General features: G+C 36.4%; 1 protein-coding gene across 3 annotated transcripts in view; it reads left to right on the top strand.

Annotated features, from left to right (window-relative positions):
- Positions 1 to 21,303, top strand: part of LOC136031048 (importin subunit alpha-4-like) — a 149,275-nt gene that overhangs the window by 6,324 nt on the left and 121,648 nt on the right. For 2 of the 3 annotated variants that reach the window (XM_065710258.1, XM_065710257.1), the window contains exon 2: positions 3,254 to 3,311. The gene's annotated coding sequence lies outside the window, so the exon portion shown is untranslated. Of the gene's footprint in view, positions 1 to 3,253; positions 3,312 to 8,239; positions 8,436 to 21,303 lie in introns of all 3 variants that reach the window. The other variant, XM_065710256.1, reaches the window with a different exon arrangement.

The raw sequence follows: 21,303 nt of genomic DNA, 5'->3' as shown, positions 1-21,303 counted from the left end.
TATTTTATTATTATGTAATTATGTTCTGTAATTATGTAAAAAATTCATTATGTAATTATTTTTTAATAATGTTCCGCAAATTATGTTCTGGTCTTGAGAAGCCATGGGGGTTGTCACCCTTAATCATGTTAATTTTTGCTCGTTTTGAGTTTTTATGGCACTTGGTATTAACCAAGTGACATATAGCGATCGCAAATTCTGTCGGTCTGTCTGTCGGTCCCGGTTTTGCTACTTCAGGCACTTCTAGGCAAGCTAGAACGATGAAACTTGGCAGGCGTATCAGGAGCCGGGCCAGATTAAATTAAAAATAGTATTTTTCCCGATTTAACCATCTGGGGGGGGGAGTGGGGGGCCGGTTAATTCGGAAAAAATAGAAAAAATGAAGTATTTTTAACTTACGAACAGGTGATGGGATCTTAATGAAATTTGATATTTGGAAGGATATTGTGTCTCAGAGCTCTTATTTTAAATCCCGACCAGATCCGGTGACATTGGGGGGAGTTGGAGGGGGGGAACCTAAAATCTTAGAAAACGGTTAGAGTGGAGGGACCGGGATGAAACTTGGTGGGAAAAATAAGGAGAAGTCCTAGATAAATGGATCTGCTCTGTTTGGGGGAGTTGGGAGGGGGGGGGGGGTTAATTCTGAAAAATTAGTAAAAATGAGGTATTTTTAATTTACGAAGGAGGGATCGGATCTCAATGAAATTTGAATTTTGGAAGGATATCGTGTCTCAGAGCTCTTATTTAAAATCTCGATTTGATCGATTTGGGGGGAATTGAGGGCGGGGGGGCCTAAAATCTTGGAAAACGCTTAGAGTGGAGGGGTCGGGATGAAATTTGGTGGGAAAAATAAGCACAAGTATTAGATACGTGATTGACATAACCGCAACGGATCCGTTCTCTTTGGAGGAGTTGGGGGTGGGGGGTTAATTCTGAACAAATTAGAAAAATGAGGTATTTTTAACTTACGGAGGAGTGATCGGATTTTAATGAAATTTGAAGTATGGATGTATATCGTGTCTCAGAGCTCTTATTTGTAATCCTGACTGGATCCGGGGATATTGGGGAGGAATTGAGGGGGGGACCTAAGATCTTGGAAAACGGTTTGAGTGGAGGGATCGGGATGAAACTTGGCTGGAAAAATAAGCACAAGTCCTAGATACGTGATTGAAACAACTGGGATGGATCCGCTCTCTTTGGGGGAGGGGGGCGAGGGTTAATTCTGAAACATTTGAAAAATGAGGTATTTTTAACTTACGAAGGAGTGATCGGATCTTAATGACATTTGATGCTTGGAAGAATATCATGTCTCAGAGCTCTTATATTAAATTTTGACCTTATCCGGCGAAGGGGCAGTTGGGGGGGGGGGCAAAACCTAAATTCTTGGAAAATGCTTAGAGTGGAGGGATCAGGATGAAACTTGATGGGAAAAATAAGCACAAGTCCTAGATACGGGATTGATATAACCAGAATGGATCTGCTCACTTTAGGGGAGTTGGGGGGGAGGAGGGTTAATTCTAAAAATTAGAATTAAACTTGTAGAAAAAAACTTGTTAAAGAGTGATCGTATATTAATGAAATTTCATACTTAGAAGGACCTCAAAACTCAGATCTCTTATTTTTCATCCCGACTGGATCCAGTGTCATTAGGGGGAGGGGGTGAAAATCTTGGAAAACGCTTAAAGCGGAGATATCAGGATGAAACTTGGTGGACAGAATAAGCACAAGTCCAAGATAGGTGTCTGACATAACCGGACCAGATGCGCTCTCTTTGGTGGAGTTGAGGCGGGGGGGGGGTGGTGGTGGTGAGTAATTTGGAAAAATTAAAAAAAATGAGGTATTTGTAACTTACGAGTGGGTGATCAGATCTCGATGAAATTTGATATCTAGAAGGATCTTGTGCTTGAAAATTCTCATTTTAAATCCCGACCAGATCCGGTGACATTGAAGGGAGTTGGAGGGGGAAGCCGGAATTCTTGGAAAACGTGAAAATCGAGGTATCTTACGAATGGGTGATCGGATCTCAATGAAACTTGATATATAGAAGAATCTTATGTCTTAGATGCTCCATTTTCAATTCGAATCGGATCCGGGGACATAGAGGGTTGGAGGGGGGAAACAGAAATCTTGGAAACCGGAAATCTTGGAAAAGGCTTAGAGTAGAGATATCGGGATGAAACTTGATGGGAAGAATAAGCACAAGTTATAGATACGAGATTGACATAATTGGTACGGATCCGTTCTCTTTGGGGGAGCTGGGGGTTGTTAATTTAGAAAAATTAGAAAAATTGAGGTATTTTTAACTTAAGAACGGGTGACCGGATCTTAATGAAATTTGATATTTAGAAGGAACTCATGTCTCAGAGCTCTTATTTCAAATCCCGACCAGATCTGTTGACATTTGGGGGAGTTGGAGGGGGAAACCAGAAATCTTGGAAAATGCTTATAAATGTCGTAGATACGTGATTGACGTAACCTGACTGGATCCGCTCTCTTTGGGGGAATTAGGTGGTGGGGTTCAGTGCTTTGGCGAGTTTGGTGTTTCTGGACGTTCTAGGACGATGAAAATTGGTAGGTGTGTCAGGGAGTTATAAAATTGACTTGATAAAGTCGTTTTCCCCGATTCGAACATCGGGGGCTGAAAGGAGAGCAAAAATTAGAAAAATTGAGGTATTTTTAACTTGCGAGTGGGTGATCGGATCTTAATGAATTTTGATATTTAGAAGGGTCTCGTGACTCAGACCTCTTATTTTAAATCCCGACCGGCATTAAGCCTCTGATTTTCCTTTTGAAGCAATCTATTGTTTCTTAGAATTTTGCTAGAGCTCATACCATATGAGCTCTTGGTTCTTGGCTCTTCCTACCTCGTCACAAGTGCCATATGAGCTCTTAGCTCTTGTTAAACTAATAGCACTAGTGGGGCCTTTTAGTAAAGCTTGAGTAAAGAATACTAGGCAACATCTTCTTCCACTGTTACCTGGGTGGCAACCGATGAAAGTTTTTAGAGGGTCTTTAAACCCATAGAGATGCGTATAAACGAGTTCATCCAGATAAATTTTAAAATTTTAGGCGGAAGCTCAGGATCTTGATGAAGAGGTTCTAATCCAGCTTTGGATAGGGCCTTTCAATGTCTTAAGTAGTAAATGACTAAAATATGCATATTTTTTATCTTTTCTAATCTTGTATTCTTGCAAACTATAACAACTTGTACTCAAGCATGTTTTTTGTCTTATATAGGTCTTTATATTTTTAGAAAATGCAAGGAGGACTACTAAATCAGGAAATAAATATTCCATTAGCAGAAATTGCAGGTAATTAATATATTTTATTAAAATATGAAACTCATTTTGTTATACTGCCTGGATCTCAAGATAGATAGAGTGACGCCATTGGAGACCTTATTTCTCTAATGGTGCTTTGGGAGCAGCTCACGATAGTGATGGTCTATTGTCAAAACTGATGGCTATTTGTCACAAACTTAACATCCTCTAATCAAAGAGCCCCAACTAGAGCTAGCGTCCCTTACCAGATGTCCAACCTAATATAATCTCTATCCAACAGGTTATATTTTCTAAGAGGTCATATTTATGGATACTGCTTAATCTTAGAGGGCAGTCTCTACTATGTATTTTGTCTTTGTTTTTTCCTAAAAAAAGGATCAATACCAAAAACCGGAGAAAATATTTGGCAATTGATTAAGTTTTTTAATCTATATTTTTGAGGTTTGTGTTTAGATATTCTTATGCGTTCTTTTTACATGCTTTAATAACAAAACACAAAAAACAACAAGATTACCTTGACACCGAAAGATCGGTACCTTCAAATTGAAATATATACTGTATTTGATGTTGATGTTTTTTAATGTTTTTCCATGAACTATGTTGATTTGGCATTTGAATGACTGAATAATGACTAGAGTTCAAGAGCTGCAGCGCAGCCTTGTCAAATACCATTTTTGTTTCAAATGTAATGAGAGCTGGTCATTTAAAATGACAGCACTTTCCATCTTATTGTATAATTTTTGGAACAGATTGATAATTTTCTAGAAGATTAAAGCATCAACCATGGTGAATGTCTGTCGATAGTGTTGAAAGCGGATGGAAAATCGACGAAGACAATATATGCCTTACTGTCATGATCTAGAGTTTTCTCTATAAGCTGTCTGATTTGATGGATTTGCTCAGTAGTGGACTTTGCATGACCCTTAGCTTGGTGGTGGCGACGAAGAGAATGAAAGTACTTTGTTGTCTGCTTAAGGAGCAACGTGGTGAAGAGCTTGCCTGGTACTGATAACAGATTTATGCCACGATAGTTATTACATTCAGCTTTGCTTCCTTTTCTCTTTTAGACTGGCACAATTAAGCCTCTCTTCCAGTATGATGGGATTATTTCAGATCGCCACACTGGGAGATTATCAAACAGTACTTTTAGCCAGAGGTTCATGTATTACTATTCTTCAGAAGCACTGATGTCAGGCCACATGCTCCCGACGCTTTGTTTTTCTTCAGCCTTTTGACTGTAGCTTTACTTTCTTCTGCTGTAACTTCAGTGCCATCGAGGGAAGGGGTAACATTGGAAACAGCAGCAGTAATCTGTTCGTCAATTTGGTCGGGTGGTTCTGAAGTTAGTAGCATTCTCGCCGCTGCCGTTTCGGAGATACGCTGTAGTCCGAGTGTATTGACCTGATAGCTCTTGAAGGATCTTATATATTGCTTGAATATCCTCTTTTTTGCGGCCTCTTGAAGCTCACCTAGTTTTTGTCGATAAAGGTTTCATGGTCGTTGTGCAACATGATGCTACGCTTTTTATTCAACTGCCTATATGCTATCCTGTGTCTGTGAAGATGAGCTTTTCGTCTGCGTTCAATTATGTGAGGGACTCTTTGCTGATCCTGTCTTTTTTCTTCTGCTGCTTTATTCCAGTAAGGTTATTTGCAGCTGCGAGAGGATTTTCTTTGAAGACCTTTGAAGCTGTTAAATATTTTGACCTGATACTGCTCAGCCAGAGTGGAGGTCATGCTGGATATCATGAGTATCAATTTTCTAAGATGCCAGGCAGTTTTTTGTAGTTTTTTGGTGAAGCCTGATTTTGGCTGCAAAAAGACGACAGTTGCTTTTCCCAAGTTTGGTGCCTTGGTGTGCAGAGTTGTGTGACAATTCTGCACAGGCGACAGCCATTTCCGGCGTATGATAATGTAGTCAAACATCTTCTTTGTTGATCCACTACTGACATAACTGGTATACTTGGCTCTGTTGGGCCTCCGGAACCTTGTATTTGTAATGGTAATATTGATTGCGAGACAGTAGTTCAGCATTCTTTGTCCGTTGTCATTTAGGTAATCTGCTGTTACGAGTCCAACGGAAAAATTCCACATACTGAACGTTTTTGAAATGCTAACATTCTCTTCAACTGTGTCATGGACTATTTCTCAACAAAACACTGCTGGAACATCCTTCTGGCATCTATTTTGCGGGAAGAGTTCTGTCAGATGTTGATTTCGCAGACGACGTTGCATTGCTATGTGAAAATGTTGGTGACATCAAAACTGCAGTGGAAATGTTAGCAGCTACTGCAGAAGAACTTGGCTTAAATGTAAACTGGACGAAGCCCAAAATATTCCCTGTGAACAAAACATCATGCAGCCCCCTGACATCTATAGAAGTAAGTGACAAAAATGTTGGGATAGTCAAACAGTTCATCTATCTTGGTTCAATCTTCAGCTCAAATGGAAATAAGTGTAGATGCAGAGATATCAGCAATGGTGGCATAGAAGAATGTCGTTTTTGGTCGTTTTCTGAGGACAATATTCCACAAACTCCTGATCAGACGTATCACGACAGCTCGTATATACTCGGCCTCGGTAGTGAGCGTTGTGGTGTACTCGTCAGAAACTTAGCCTTTGACTCAGTCACAAATGATAAAGCCAGATAATGTCCAGATAAAACACCTCCACAAAATTGAACACGTTAGATGGCTTGACAGAGTACGGAACACAGACTTCATCCGGTCCTTTAAATTACCAACCCTGCCCGAACAGCTTGAGTCCAGCTCACTGTATTGGTACGGACATTTATTGCCATCCTCAGTTACAAGTCTTGCGTAAGTCAGGTCTGATTTGCATAGGCAAACAATTACGTAGTAAACAACTCCCTAAAGTATAATGTATCACCCAGGTGCAAGTAATAATGTCTTGAGGGATCAGTAACTCAAATAGTATACTCCTTATCTATCTGGTTGTATCCAAAGGGCCCCCATTATTAAGATTAAAGTTTTTTTTATTATTACAATTTTAAGGAGTTTTCTAAGTATAATTTTTATTTCTTACTAGCTGTTGGGGTGGCGCTTCGCGCCACCCCAACACCTAGTTGGTGGGGCGCTTCGCGCCCCCCCAAGCCCCCCCGCGCGCGTAAGTCGTTACGCGCCATATTAGTTACGCGCCATTGTAGTTGTGTCCCTGTGTCCCACCTGTGAATAGAGATAGATATAAATATATGTTTTTAACTACGTAAAACATGCGAATATACAACATTCTTCGCTGTCCCATTGTCTGTGCATATAAATAGATTGTCAGGTTTACTGACTCTTGAACATGCAACATATAATTGTCCATGGGAAAAACAATCCGTATTCAGATCTATACCTCATTATTCTAATGATGTGTCACTGTGTCCCGGTCGTCATTTATATTCCGTGTGTCCCGGTCGTCATTTGTGTCCCGGTGTCCCAGTTTGTAATTTCTCTTTGAGTGTCCCGGTCGTCATTTATATTCCCTGTGTCCCGGTGTCCCGGTCGTTATTTGTGTCCCGGTGTCCCGGTCTGTAATTTCTATTCGAACAATCCCTGTGTCCCGGTCGTCATTTATATATCCCGCCTGTGCCCCCGGCGTCCCCGTTGTAGTTGTGTCCCTGTGTCCCGGTCGTCATTTATATTCCCTGTGTCCCGGTCGTGATTTGTGTCCAGGTGTCCCAGTCTGTAATTTCTCTTTGAGGTTCCCGGTCGTCACTTATATTCCCTCTGTCTCGGTCGTCATTTGTGTCCCGGTCTGTAATTTCTCTTTGAGTGTTTTTTCTTTTTAGTTTTTTTTTAGTTTTTTACCTTTTTTCTTTTTTCATTTTTCTTTTTCTTCTTTATTTTTCAGCGTCACTATGAAGTACATATCGACGAACCTTTATTTTTTTAACTTAAATCTGGTAGGCATTGATGACCTTATCCAAGTCAAAATCCCAAACCCAATCATCATCGCTATCATTTTCAGTTTTGATATGTTTTGACTCTCGCTGTCCAGGTGGATTTTCATCTAACTGCGCGGTTTTGCGTTCTTTAGCCGCAAGCCTGTTTTCTTGCTGTTCTTGTGATTCCTCGGAACGCTTTCTTTTCTTACTTTCTCTATCAGCAGCAAGTTTTTTGGCATAGACTCTTTGAGCATCTTCATCAGTCATTGTAAACTTAAACATTAATAGAATTCTACGCGAACATATGTCTTATATAACTTGAATGACGTCACCTTCAAAGCAAAAATGATGGCAACTAATTTCATGACGTCAGTCGAAACATGACGTCACCTGATCCACACACAGATCCACATACAGACAACTTATTTTTATATATATAGATTAGTTCCGCTCTGACGAAATGGGTGGCTAAATTATTTTATTTCTTAATCCTTTGTTGTTTTTTTTGGAGTTCTGTGTCGTTTTGTTATGAAACTAAAACACATTTACAAATAATAATAAATTTTACATTTACACGATTTTGATAAACCAGTTCTTTTTAAAACAATTTTAAATGATGACATCATTATGGCTTATAACAACTGCTTTGATTTTCAATTTATTTGTCTCATTTGATATAGGTCTTCGACATTGTAAAAAAAAAAAAAAACTCATTTGATATAGGCCTAATATAGTCTTCGATATTGTAAAAAAAAAAAAAAAAAAAAAAAAAAAAAAAAGAATTAACCCTTCTCCCCCTTCCCCAACTCCCCTAAAGAGAGTGGATCTGTTCCATTTATGTCAGTCGCGTATCTAGGACTTGTGGTTATTTTTACCACCAGGTTTCATCCCGATCCCTCCACTCTTAGCGTTTTCCAAGATTTTAGGTTTCCCCCTCCAACTCCCCCAATGTCACCGGATCTGGTCGGGATTTATGACTATTTCTAATTTAATGTTGTTTTTATAGTTACTATAATCACCTCCTGTTTAATATTATTGAGAAAATTTATCCATTTATAACATTTAAGATGAAGAATCTCTGTCGTATACAGAGCAATTCCAGCAAATCATTGAAAGTGCAACGGACTCTATGGACCAGCCGAAGTCCCCTGAGGATGTCTTGCAAGCTGTCCAAAGTATTCGAAGTCTATTATCATCCAACACCATCCCCTTTGTGACCATTTTCAACTGCAAGATATTGGATTTTTTAATGGATTGCATAAAGTACGAATTTATATACATCTCGTATTTGGATTCATTTATTTATTTGTTCGTTATATGTATATTTTTTTTATATATATTCTGTGTTCGAAGAGACAATTTCTGAAAATCTCATATTCTGAAAATTTCCAGCCCATGAATAATGTCCAGTCCATAAATTTTATAATAAATGATATTTATGTATGGTTGTGGCAGCAGCTATAACCTAGTAAAGAGCGGACAATCCTCCATTTTAGTTAAAATACGAAATTTGGGTTGTCATAGATACTGCCTAGTAAGGAATATTTTTCATTCAACATTATTTTGAAAATAGTAATTTTTTCAGGTGCCATAGAACCGTAACTTAAAGGTGTGAGAAGGAATTTTTGAGAAATTCGAATAGAGCCTCTTAAAGTTGCTCATAAATATGACATCACTCATGTGAATATTTTTTTCCTCAAAAATTAAGGCTCTAAAGGAGTTTCTCAAACTCGTGACTTATCTAGATCTTATCTAAATCCTATGACACCAATTCCACCCCCCCGACCACCCCAAAAAAACATGGAGCCTTTATACATCTATATATATATATATATATATATATATATATATATATATATATATATATATATATATATATATATATATATATATATATATATATATATATATATATATATATATATACTAGCTGTTGGGGTGGCGCTTCGCGCCACCCAAACACCTAGTTGGTGGGGGCGTTTCGCGCCCCCCCCCAAGCCCCCCCGCGCGCGTAAGTCGTTACGCGCCATATTAGTTACGCGCCATTGTAGTTGTGTCCCTATGTCCCACCTGTGAATATAGATATATATATATATATATATATATATATATATATATATATATATATATATATATATATATATATATATATATGTTTTTAACTACGTAAAACTACCTAAGTTCATCAGTCATTAACTACGTAAAACTACCTAAGTTCATCAGTCATTGTAAACTTAAACATTAATAGATTTCTACGTGAACATATGTCTTAAATATCTTGAATGACGTCACCGTCAAAGCAAAAATTACGACAACTAATTTCATGACGTCAGCCGACACAGAAACATGACGTCACCTGATCCACAGACAGACAGACAGACAACTTATTTTTATATAAATACTAGCTGTTGGGGTGGCGCTTCGCGCCACCCCAACACCTAGTTGGTGGGGCGCTTCGCGCCCCCCCAAGCCCCCCCGCGCGCGTAAGTCGTTACGCGCCATATTAGTTACGCGCCATTGTAGTTGTGTCCCTGTGTCCCACCTGTGAATAGAGATAGATATAAATATATGTTTTTAACTACGTAAAACATGCGAATATACAACATTCTTCGCTGTCCCATTGTCTGTGCATATAAATAGATTGTCAGGTTTACTGACTCTTGAACATGCAACATATAATTGTCCATGGGAAAAACAATCCGTATTCAGTTCTATACCTCATTATTCTAATGATGTGTCCCTGTGTCCCGGTCGTCATTTATATTCCCTGTGTCCCGGTCGTCATTTGTGTCCCGGTGTCCCAGTTTGTAATTTCTCTTTGAGTGTCCCGGTCGTCATTTATATTCCCTGTGTCCCGGTGTCCCGGTCGTCATTTGTGTCCCGGTGTCCCGGTCTGTAATTTCTATTCGAACAATCCCTGTGTCCCGGTCGTCATTTATATATCCCGCCTGTGCCCCCGGCGTCCCCATTGTAGGTTCTTCAGTCATTTTACAATTAAACATTTTTCCGTGAACAAATGTCTTAAATACCGTTAATGACGTCACCGTCAAAGCAAAAATGACGACAACTAATTTCATGACGTCAGCCGACACAGAAACATGACGTCACCTGATCCACAGACAGACAGACAGACAACTTATTTTATATATATATATATATATATATATAGATATATATATATATATATATATATATATATATATATATATATATATATATATATATATATATATATATATATATATATATATATATATATATATATATATATATATATATATATATATATATATATATATATATATATATATATATATATATATAAAAACTAGCTGTTGGGGTGGCGCTTCGCGCCCTCCCAAGCCCCCCCGCGCGCGTAAGTCGTTACGTGCCATATTAGTTACGCACCATTGTAGTTGTGTCCCTGTGTCCCACCTGTGAATATAGATAGATATATATATATATATATATATATATATATATATATATATATATATATATATATATATATATATATATATATATATATATATATATATATATATTTATATATATATATATATATATATATATATATATATATATATATATATATATATATATATATATATATATATATATATATATATATATATATATACATATATATATATATATATGTTTTTAACTACGTAAAACTTGCGAATATACAACATTCTTCGCTGTCCCATTATCTGTACATATAAATAGATTGTCAGGTTTACCGACTCTTGAACATGCAACATATAATTGTCCATGGGAAAAAACAATCCGTATTCAGATCTATACCTCATGATTCTAATGATTGCCCTTGAGCTTTGTTGATGGTGATTGCTAATCGAACATTCCCTGGGTCCCTGTCGTCATATATATATCCTTCTGTGCCCCCCGGCGTCCCCGTTGTAGTTGTGTCCCTGTGTCCCGGTCGTCATTTATATTCCCTGTGTCCCGGTCGTCATTTGTGTCCCGGTGTCCCAGTCTGTAATTTCTCTTTGAGTGCCCCGGTCGTCATTTATATTTTTGTTTTTTTCCTTTTTTTCTTTTTAGTTTTTTTTTGGTTTTTACCTTTTTTTTTAGCTTTTTTAGTTTTTTTTCTTTTTTCTTTTTAGTTTTTTTTGCAGTTTTCACCTTTTTTAGTTTTTTTTTAATTTTAATTTTTATTTTTTTTAGTTTTCTTTTTCTCCTTTATTTTTCAGTTTTTTTCTCTTTTTTAGTTTGTTTTTCTGATTTAGTTGTTAGTTTTTTTAGTTTTTATCTTTTTTTTTTGTTTTTTTTTTGTTTTTTGGTTTTCTAATTTTTTTATTAGTTTTTAGTTTTTTTTCTTTTTAGTTTTTTTGTAGTTTTTACCTTTTTTTTTTAGTTTTTTTTCTTTTTCAGTTTTTTACCTTTTTTTAAGTTTTTTTTTAGTTTTTTAGCTTTTTTAGTTTTTTAGTTTTTTTTCTTTTTAGTTTTTTTTGTAGTTTTTACCTATTTTAATTTTTTTTCTTTTCTATTAATGCTAAAGCCAAGGTTCTAACCTGGAACCTCTCGAACCTAGAACCTGGAACATAACGCTTTACCAACTTAGCTACTTCGGCTTGAATACATTCGTCTAATATGGCGCGAAAAAAGCTAAAAAAGAAAAAACCTAAAAAGAAAAAAACTTACAAAAAAGGAAAAAAATAAAAAAGGTAAAAAACTAAAAAGAAAAAAACACCGGGACACAAATGACGACCGGGACACAGGGAATATAAATGACGACCGGGACAAAGAGACTCAACTACAACGGGGACGCCAGGGGGCACAGGGGGATATATAAATGACGACGGGGCACAGGGAATGTTCGATTAGCAATCACCATCAACAAAGCTCAAGGACTCAAGGACAATCATTAGAATAATGAGGTATAGATCTGAATACGGACTGTTTTTCCCATGGATAATTATATATTGCATGTTCAAGAGTCGGTAAACCTGACAAGCTATTTATATGCACAGACAATGAAACAGCGAAGAATGTTGTATATGCGCAAGTTTTATATAGTTAAAAACATATATATATATATATATATATATATATATATATATATATATATATATATATATATATATATATATATATATATCTATATTCACTGGTGGTACACAGGGACACAACTACAATGGCGCGTAACGACTTACGCGCGCGAGGGGGCTTGGTGAGGGCGCGAAGTGCCCCACCAACTAGGTGTTGGGGTGGTGCCACCCCAACAGCTAGTATCATCTATATATATAAAAATAAGTTGTCTGTCTGTCAGGTGACGTCATATTTCTGTGTCGACTGACGTCATGAAGTTAGTTGTCGTCATTTTTGCTATGACGGTGACGTCATTAAAGATATTTAAGACATATATGTTCACGTAGAAATCTATTAATGTTTAAGTTTAAAATGACTGATGAACTTACAATGGCAAAAGCCGATGAAGATGCTCAAAGAGTCTCTGCCAAAAAACTTGCTGCTGATAGAAAAAGTCAGAAAAGAAAGCGTGCCGAGGAATCAAAAGAACAGCAAGGAAACAGGCTTGAGGCTGATAGAGAAAGAAAGAACAGAAAGCGTGCCGAGAAATCAAAAGAACAGCAAGGAAACAGGCTTGAGGCTGATAGAGAAAGAAAGAACAGAAAGCGTGCCGAGGAACTACCAGAGCAACGCTAAAGCAGACTTGCTGCTAAAAGAGAAAGTGAAAAAAGAAGGCGTACCGAGGAATTACAAGAACACCAAGAAATCAGGCTTGCTGCTGATAGAGAAAGTAAGAAAAGAAAGCGTGCCGAGGAATCACAAGAACAGCAAGAAATCAGGCTTGCTGCTGATAGAGAAAGTAAGAAAAGAAAGCGTGCCGAGGAATCAGAGCAACCTGAAAGTTATCGCCTGGCATTCAGGTACAGCCCAGTCGATGATTATAGCTTGAGTAGATGTGTTCAAATCGGGACAATGTCTAAAATTTGTCCCTATTGCAAGGCCTTGAAATTCAATGGTGAAACAATGGGAATGTGTTGCGCCTCAGGAAAAGTTAAACTTCCTCTATTGGCTGCACCACCAGAGCCATTGAAGACTTTCCTTACTGGAACTACGTTAGAATCTAAGCGTTTTTTGTCACAAATCAGAAAATACAACTCATGTTTCCAAATGACGTCGTTTGGAGCCCAAATCGAAAATCCAGTTCAATTTATGTCTACTTTCAAAGTAAAATGCAAATTTATCATAGATCAGGGTCCCTTCTACCATTCTCAGGCAAGAATCATAAATTTTTACAATTGTACTTCATCAGTGATAGAAATTCTGAATCGAATGCACGTTGCGAAATTTCTCCCAACGTTGAAAGGACAATCGTTTCCCAATTGCAACATCTTTTCCATGAAAATAATAATTTAGTGCGTCTGTTCAAAACAGCCATCAATTTGATGCCTACTGATACGCATAAAATTGTTATTTCCGCTGACAAAACGTCTCCTGGCCAACATGTGCGTAGATACAATGCTCCAACTATCGACGAAGTGGCAATCGTTATGGTTGGTGATCAGTTTTTACCTCGAGATATTATTCTTCATAAGCGAAACGCTCAGTTGTTAAGAATTGCTGAAACTCATCGATGCTACGATGCCCTACAATATCCTATCATTTTTTGGGATGGAGCCGACGGCTATCACTTTAATATTAAATTGATGAATCCAGCCACTAACAAAGAAATGAATAAGAAATGCAGTGCAATGCATTATTATTCCTATAGACTAATGATTCGGCAGGATGAAGAAAATTATATTTTAAAATGCCGTGAATTGTTTCACCAATTTGTCGTTGATATGTATGCTAAAATTGAATCAGAACGTTTGCTATATATCCGCCTGAATCAGACCAAGCTCCGCTCTGAACAATACATTCATTTGCGAGATGCAGTTATAAATGACGGTAATACCACAAACGTTGGAAGATTAACAATTTTACCTTCGTCATATGCTGGCAGTCCCCGTCATATGCATGAATATGCTCAAGATGCTATTGCGTATGTTCGTCTCTATGGTCGTCCAGATTTATTTATTACAGTTACATGTAATCAATCTTGGGACGAGATACTGCAGCTTTTACTTCAAGGACAATCGGTGGTTCATAGGCATGACATTACGGCCCGTGTCTTCCGGCAAAAGTTGAAATCACTGATAAACTACATAGTAAAACTTGAAGTGTTTGGGTCAGTGCGATGCTGGATGTACTCAGTGGAATGGCAAAAACGAGGTTTGCCACAGGCACATATACTAATCTGGCTACATAAAAAAATTACTTCGAACGAAATTGATGATGTGATTTCCGCTCAAATACCTGATAAAAATGTCGATAAGGGGTTACATGATATTATTGTAAAAAATATGATACATGGACCTTGCGGTGCACAAAGCAATATCCTCGACTTTTAGTATCCAACACAATTACTGGCAATGATGGTTACCCACAATATAGAAGAAGATCTACTGAAGATGGCGGTAAAACAGCAATAATAAAGAAGCGTAACGGTACCACCATCGAAGTAGATAACCAGTGGGTTGTTCCATATTCCCCATTAGTATCAAAAACATTTAATGCACACATAAACTTTGAATACTGTAACTCCGTAAAGGCAATCAAATACATATGTAAATACGTCAACAAAGGCAGTGACATGGCAGTTTTTGGCTTGCAGCCCGAAATCAAAGATTTCGACGAAATCGTACAATATCAGGCTGGAAGATACATAAGCAGTAATGAAGCTGTTTGGCGAATTCTTTCATTTCCGATACATGAACGTAGTCCAGCTGTTGTTCACTTAGCGGTACATTTACAGAATGGTCAACGTGTTTATTTCACGGAAACCAACGTGCAACAAAGAGCCCTGAATCCACCGGATACAACATTAACAGCTTTTTTTCGCTTTGCAAAAATGATTCTTTTGCAAAAAAACTGCTGTATACTGAAGTGCCTTCGTATTACACGTGGAATACTAAAAATAAAGTATTTGAACGTCGAAAACAGGTTAAGTCAGTCGACGGCCAACCTACCATCTTCAAAGATACCACGATAGGAAGACTCTACACCGTTCACCCCAATCAACATGAATGCTTCTTTCTACGCCTGCTTTTGGTGAATGTACCCGGTCCGACATCCTTTGAGTATTTGAGAACTGTAAACGGTACTATACATGACACTTACCGTAGTGCATGCCAAGCTCTGAATTTATTGGAGAATGACCAACACTGGGATAACTGCATCAATGACGCGTGCGAAACGTCAACCCCAAGTCAAATTCGTGCATTGTTTAGCATCATTTTAACAACTTGCTCTCCATCAGCTCCTACAGAGTTATGGGAAAAATATAAGTCAAAAATGTCCGAAGATATACTCCATCGAAAACAGTTAGAGACGTCAGATATGACTTTTGATTTTACATCAGAAATTTATAACTACACTTTAGTTATTATAGAAGATTTGTGCGTACGTATGGCAAACAAACCTCTTCAGGATTTGGGAATGCCTTCACCTAACCGTATCGCTGCTGTTTCGACATGTGTAGAATTGGATCGTGAACAAAGTTACAGTACGAGTGATCTATTGTCGTATGTACAAAATAACATTTCCAAGTTAACGTCGGAACAAAAAGACATTTATGATACGATAATGCATTGTGTCGATAACAACGTTGGAGAAATTTTCTTTTTGGATGCGCCAGGAGGTACTGGTAAAACGTTTGTGATAAAACTGATTCTGGCATCAATTCGATCAAAAAATGATATAGCGTTGGCAATTGCGTCGTCCGGAATAGCCGCAACATTGCTGCCTGGTGGAAGAACTGCTCATTCCGCTTTGAAATTGCCTCTGAATTTGCATTCTACAGAAACTCCCACGTGCAATATTTCCAAATCATCTGGGATGGGTAAAGTATTGCAGCAATGCAAACTTATTATTTGGGATGAGTGCACAATGGCACACAAAAAATCGCTCGAGGCTCTGGATCAATGCTTGAAAGATTTGAGAGGGAAGTCGAAACCCTTTGGCAGCACATTAATATTGCTTGCGGGAGATTTCAGGCAAACATTACCTATAATACCTAGATCAACTCCTGCAGACGAAATGAATGCTTGCCTGAAAAATTCTAATTTATGGGCACACGTAAAAATATTAAAATTAACTACAAATATGCGTGTCCGATTTCAAAACGATGACTCTGGTCAAACATTTTCAGATCAATATCTGGCAATTGGAAACGGAAAGTTCCCAGTAGACTCAATTTCAGGACGTACACAACTACCTGCTGATTTCTGTAATTTAGTGACGTCCAAAAATGAATTGATTGAAAAAGTATTTCCGAATATTCTAAAAAATTATAAAAATAATAAATGGTTAAGTGAAAGAGCGATTCTCGCACCCAAAAATATAGACGTCCACGAAATCAACAATATTGTTTTGACCAAGATTCGAGACCAGGCAGTCCTTTACAAGTCAGTCGACACAGTTTTGGAACCAAATGAAGCGGTTAATTATCCATCTGAATTTTTAAATTCCATAGATCCTTCAGGGTTTCCACCATACGTGCTACAACTAAAAATAGGCGTACCAATAATACTTTTAAGAAATATCAACCCACCAAAGCTTTGCAATGGCACGCGACTTGCCGTAAAAAATACAATGGAAAACCTAATAGAGGCCACAATCTTGACAGGGCCTTTTGAGGGTGAGGCTGTTCTTATTCCTCACATTCCCATGATTCCAACGGATCTTCCTTTTCAATTTAAAAGATTGCAATTCCCGATTCGATTAGCATTTGCAATCACCATTAGCAAAGCTCAAGGTCAATCATTAGAAAAATGTGGTATAGATCTTAATACTGATTGTTTTTCCCATGGACAATTGTACGTTGCATGTTCGAGGGTCGGTAAACCTGACAATCTATTTATATGCAGCGACAATTGGACAGCGAAGAATGTTGTATATTCGCAAGTTTTACGCAGTTAATTTGTATTGTATCTATCTATCTATATAAAAACGAGTTGTGTGTATGCATGTTTATTTGTTTGTAAAAAGAGTGTTTGCATATGACGTCATTATTAGTACATACGGCTTTGTATATGCACAGACAATGGGAAAGCCAAGAATGTTGTATACAATGTCGCAATACGCAATACATGTCGCAATTTTTACGTAGTTTGAAACACATATATAAATCTATCTATATTCACAGGTGGGACACAGGGATACAACTACAATGGCGCGTAACTAATATGGCGCGTAACGACTTACGCGCGCGGGGGGCTTGGGGGGGCGCGAAGCGCCCCACCAACTAGGTGTTGGGGTGGCGTTTCGCGCCACCCCAACAGCTAGTATATATATATATATATATATATATATATATATATATATATATATATATATATATATATATATATATATATATACTAGCTGTTGGGGTGGCGCTTCGCGCCACCCCAACACCTAGTTGGTGGGGGCGCTTCGCGCCCCCCCCAAGCCCCCCCGCGCGCGTAAGTCGTTACGCGCCATATTAGTTACGCGCCATTGTAGTTGTGTCCCTATGTCCCACCTGTGAATATAGATATATATATATATATGTTTTTAACTACGTAAAACTTGCGAATACACAACATTCTTTGCTGTCCCATTGTCTGTGCATATAAATAGATTGTTTACCGACTCTTGAAAATGCAACATATAATGGTCCATGGGAAAACAATCCGTATTCAGATCTATACCTCATGATTCTAATGATTGCCCTTGAGCTTTGTTGATGGTGATTGCTAATCTACCATTCCCTGTGTCGCCATCGTCATTTATATATCCCCTTGTGCCCCCCGGCATCCCCTTTTGTCCCTGTGTCCCGGTCGTCATTTGTGTCCCGGTGTCCCAGTCTGTGATTTCTCTTTGAGTGTCCCGGGCGTCATTTATATTCCATGTGTCCCGGTGTCTCGGTCGTCATTTATATCCCCCTCTGCCCCCCGGCGTCCCCGTTGTAGTTGTGTCCCTGTGTCCCGGTCGTCATTTATATTCCCTGTGAACGCCTTATCAACTCAGCTGCATCGGCTTGAATACATTCGTTTTTGAATTGGTATATGATGATATAATTCAGACGTCATATTATATGATGAAAAAAATTTTTAGTTTTTTTTCCTTTTTTTCTTTTTTGTTTTTTTATTGGTTTTTACCTTTTTTTTTTTAGCTTTTTTAGTTTTTTTTTCGTTTTTTCTTTTTAGTTTTTTTGTAGTTTTTATCTTTTTTATTTTTTTGTATTTTTATTCATATTTTTTTAGTTTTCTTTTTCTCTTTTATTTTTCAGTCTTCCTTTTTTTAGTTTTTTTCTTTTTTAGTTTTTAGTTTTTTTTAGTTTTTTACCTTTTTTTAGTTTTTTTAGTTTTTTAGATTTTTTAGTTTTTTTATTAGTTTTTAGTTTTTTTTGTAGTTTTTGCCTTTTTTTTAGTTTTTTCAGTTTTTTTTAGTTTTTAGTTTTTTAGCTTTTTTTAGTTTTTTTTTAGTTTTTTAGCTTTTTTAGTTTTTTTTTTCTTTTTAGTTTTTTTGTAGTTTTTACCTTTTTTAGTTTTTTTTCTTATTTTGTATTAGTGTGAAATAATTCAGACGTCATATGCGGACAAACCCGACGTCACCTGATCCACAGATCCACAGATCCACAGACAACTTATTTTTATATATATAGAAGATCTATATCTATATATATAAAAATAAGTTGTCTGTGGATCTGTGGATGGATCAGGTGACGTCACCTGAAAAAACTGGATCAGGTGACGTCAAAACTGAAAAAACTAAAAAAAGGCAAAAACTACAAAAAAAACTAAAAACTAATAAAAAAAATAAAAAAAGTAAAAAACTAAAAAAACTAAAAAAAGGCAAAAACTACAAAAAAAACTAAAAACTAATAAAAAAGCTAAGAAACTAAAAAAACTAAAAAAAGGCAAAAACTACAAAAAAAACTAAAAACTAATAAAAAAAATAAAAAAGCTAAAAAACTAAAAAAACTAAAAAACTAAAAAAAGGTAAAAAACTAAAAAAACTAAAAACTAAAAAAAACTAAAAAAAAGGAAAAAACTGAAAAATAAGCTAAAATAAAGGTAAAAACCAATAAAAAACTAAAAAAAAAACTGAAAAAACTAAAAAAAGGCAAAAACTACAAAAAAAAACTAAAAACTAATAAAAAGGTAAAAAAGCTAAAAAACTAAAAAAACTAAAAAAACTAAAAAAAGGTAAAAAACTAAAAAAAATAAAAAATAAAAAAAAACTAAAAAAAAGGAAAAAACTGAAAAATAAGCTAAAATAAAGGTAAAAACCAATAAAAAACTAAAAAGAAAAAAAGGAAAAAACTAAAAAAAATTTTCATCTAAAAAACTAAAAAAAACTAAAAAAGGTAAAAACTAAAAGAACTAAAAAAGAAAAAAATAAATGACGAAACTCAAAGAGAAAGCGACCAGGACAAAAGAAAGGAATGTTCGATTAGCAATCAACAAAGCACCGGGACACAGGGAGTATAAATGACGACCAGGACATAAGTAAAAAAAAAAATTAACAAAACTAAAAAGAAGGTAAAAACTACAAAAAAACTAAAAAGAAAAAAAAACTAAAAACTAATAAAAAATCTAAAAATCTAAATAAACTAAAAAAGAAAAAAAAAGGAAAAAAATAAAGGAGAAAAACAAAACTAAAAAACGAATGTATATACAGACCGGTACACCGGGATACAAATGACGACCGGGACACAGGGAATATAAATGACGACCGGGACACAGGGACACAACTACAACGGGGACACCGGGGGAAACAGGGGGATATAAATGACGACCGGGACAAAAAAACTAAAAAGAAAAAAAAACTAAAAACTAATAAAAAAACTAAAAAATCTAAAAATCTAAATAAGCTAAAAAAGAAAAAAAAAGGAAAAAAATAAAGGAGAAAAACAAAACTAAAAAACGAATGTATATACAGACCGGGACACCGGGATACAAATGACGACCGGGACACAGGGAATATAAATGACGACCGGGACACAGGGACACAACTACAACGGGGACACCGGGGGAAACAGGGGGATGTAAATGACGACCGGGACACCGGGACAGGGAATGGTCGATTAGCAATCACCATCAACAAAGCTCAAGGGCAATCATTAGAATCATGAGGTATAGATCTGAATACAGATTGTTTTCCCATGGACCATTATATGTTGCATGTTCAAGAGTCGGTAAACCTGACAATCTATTTATATGCAAAGACAATGGGACAGCAAAGAATGTTGTATATTCGCAAGTTTTACGTAGTTAAAACCATATATATATATATATATATATATATATATATATATATATATATATATATATATATATATATATATATATATATATATATATATATATATATATATATATATATATATATATATATATATCTATCTATCTATATTCACAGGTGGGACATAGGGACACAACTACAATGGCGCGTAACTATTATGGCGCGTAACGACTTACGCGCGCGGGGGGGCTTGGGGGGGGCGCGAAGCGCCCCCACCAACTAGGTGTTGGGGTGGCGCGAAGCGCCACCCCAACAGCTAGTATATAAAAATAAGTTGTCTGTCTGTGGATCTGTGGATCAGGTGACGTTATGTTTCTGTGTCGGCTGACGTCATGAAATTAGTTTTCGTCATTTTTGTTATGACGATGCTTAGTATATTGTAAAACACATTAATTTGGTTAATAATATACCATTTAAAACACCAAAATGAACATGCTGGAGTAGTCACTCGGTGAGAGAGGGTGTCAGAACGGAGAATGAAGGTCCCAGGTTCAAATCCTGGTTAGGCTAAAAAAGGTAAAAAACTAAAAACTAAAAAAAAACTGAAAAAACTAAAAAAAGGCAAAAACTACAAAAAAAACTAAAAACTAATAAAAAAAATAAAAAAGCTAAAAAACTAAAAAAACTAAAAAAACTAAAAAAAGGTAAAAAACTAAAAAAACTAAAAACTAAAAAAAAACTAAAAAAAAGGAAAAAAATGAAAAATAAGCTAAAATAAAGGTAAAAACCAATAAAAAACTAAAAAGAAAAAAAGGAACAAACTAAAAAA

Source organism: Artemia franciscana, chromosome 9, assembly GCF_032884065.1.
Source record: "Artemia franciscana chromosome 9, ASM3288406v1, whole genome shotgun sequence".
Lineage (NCBI taxonomy): Eukaryota > Metazoa > Arthropoda > Branchiopoda > Anostraca > Artemiidae > Artemia > Artemia franciscana.
This window is presented reverse-complemented; position numbering and strand designations above follow the sequence as displayed.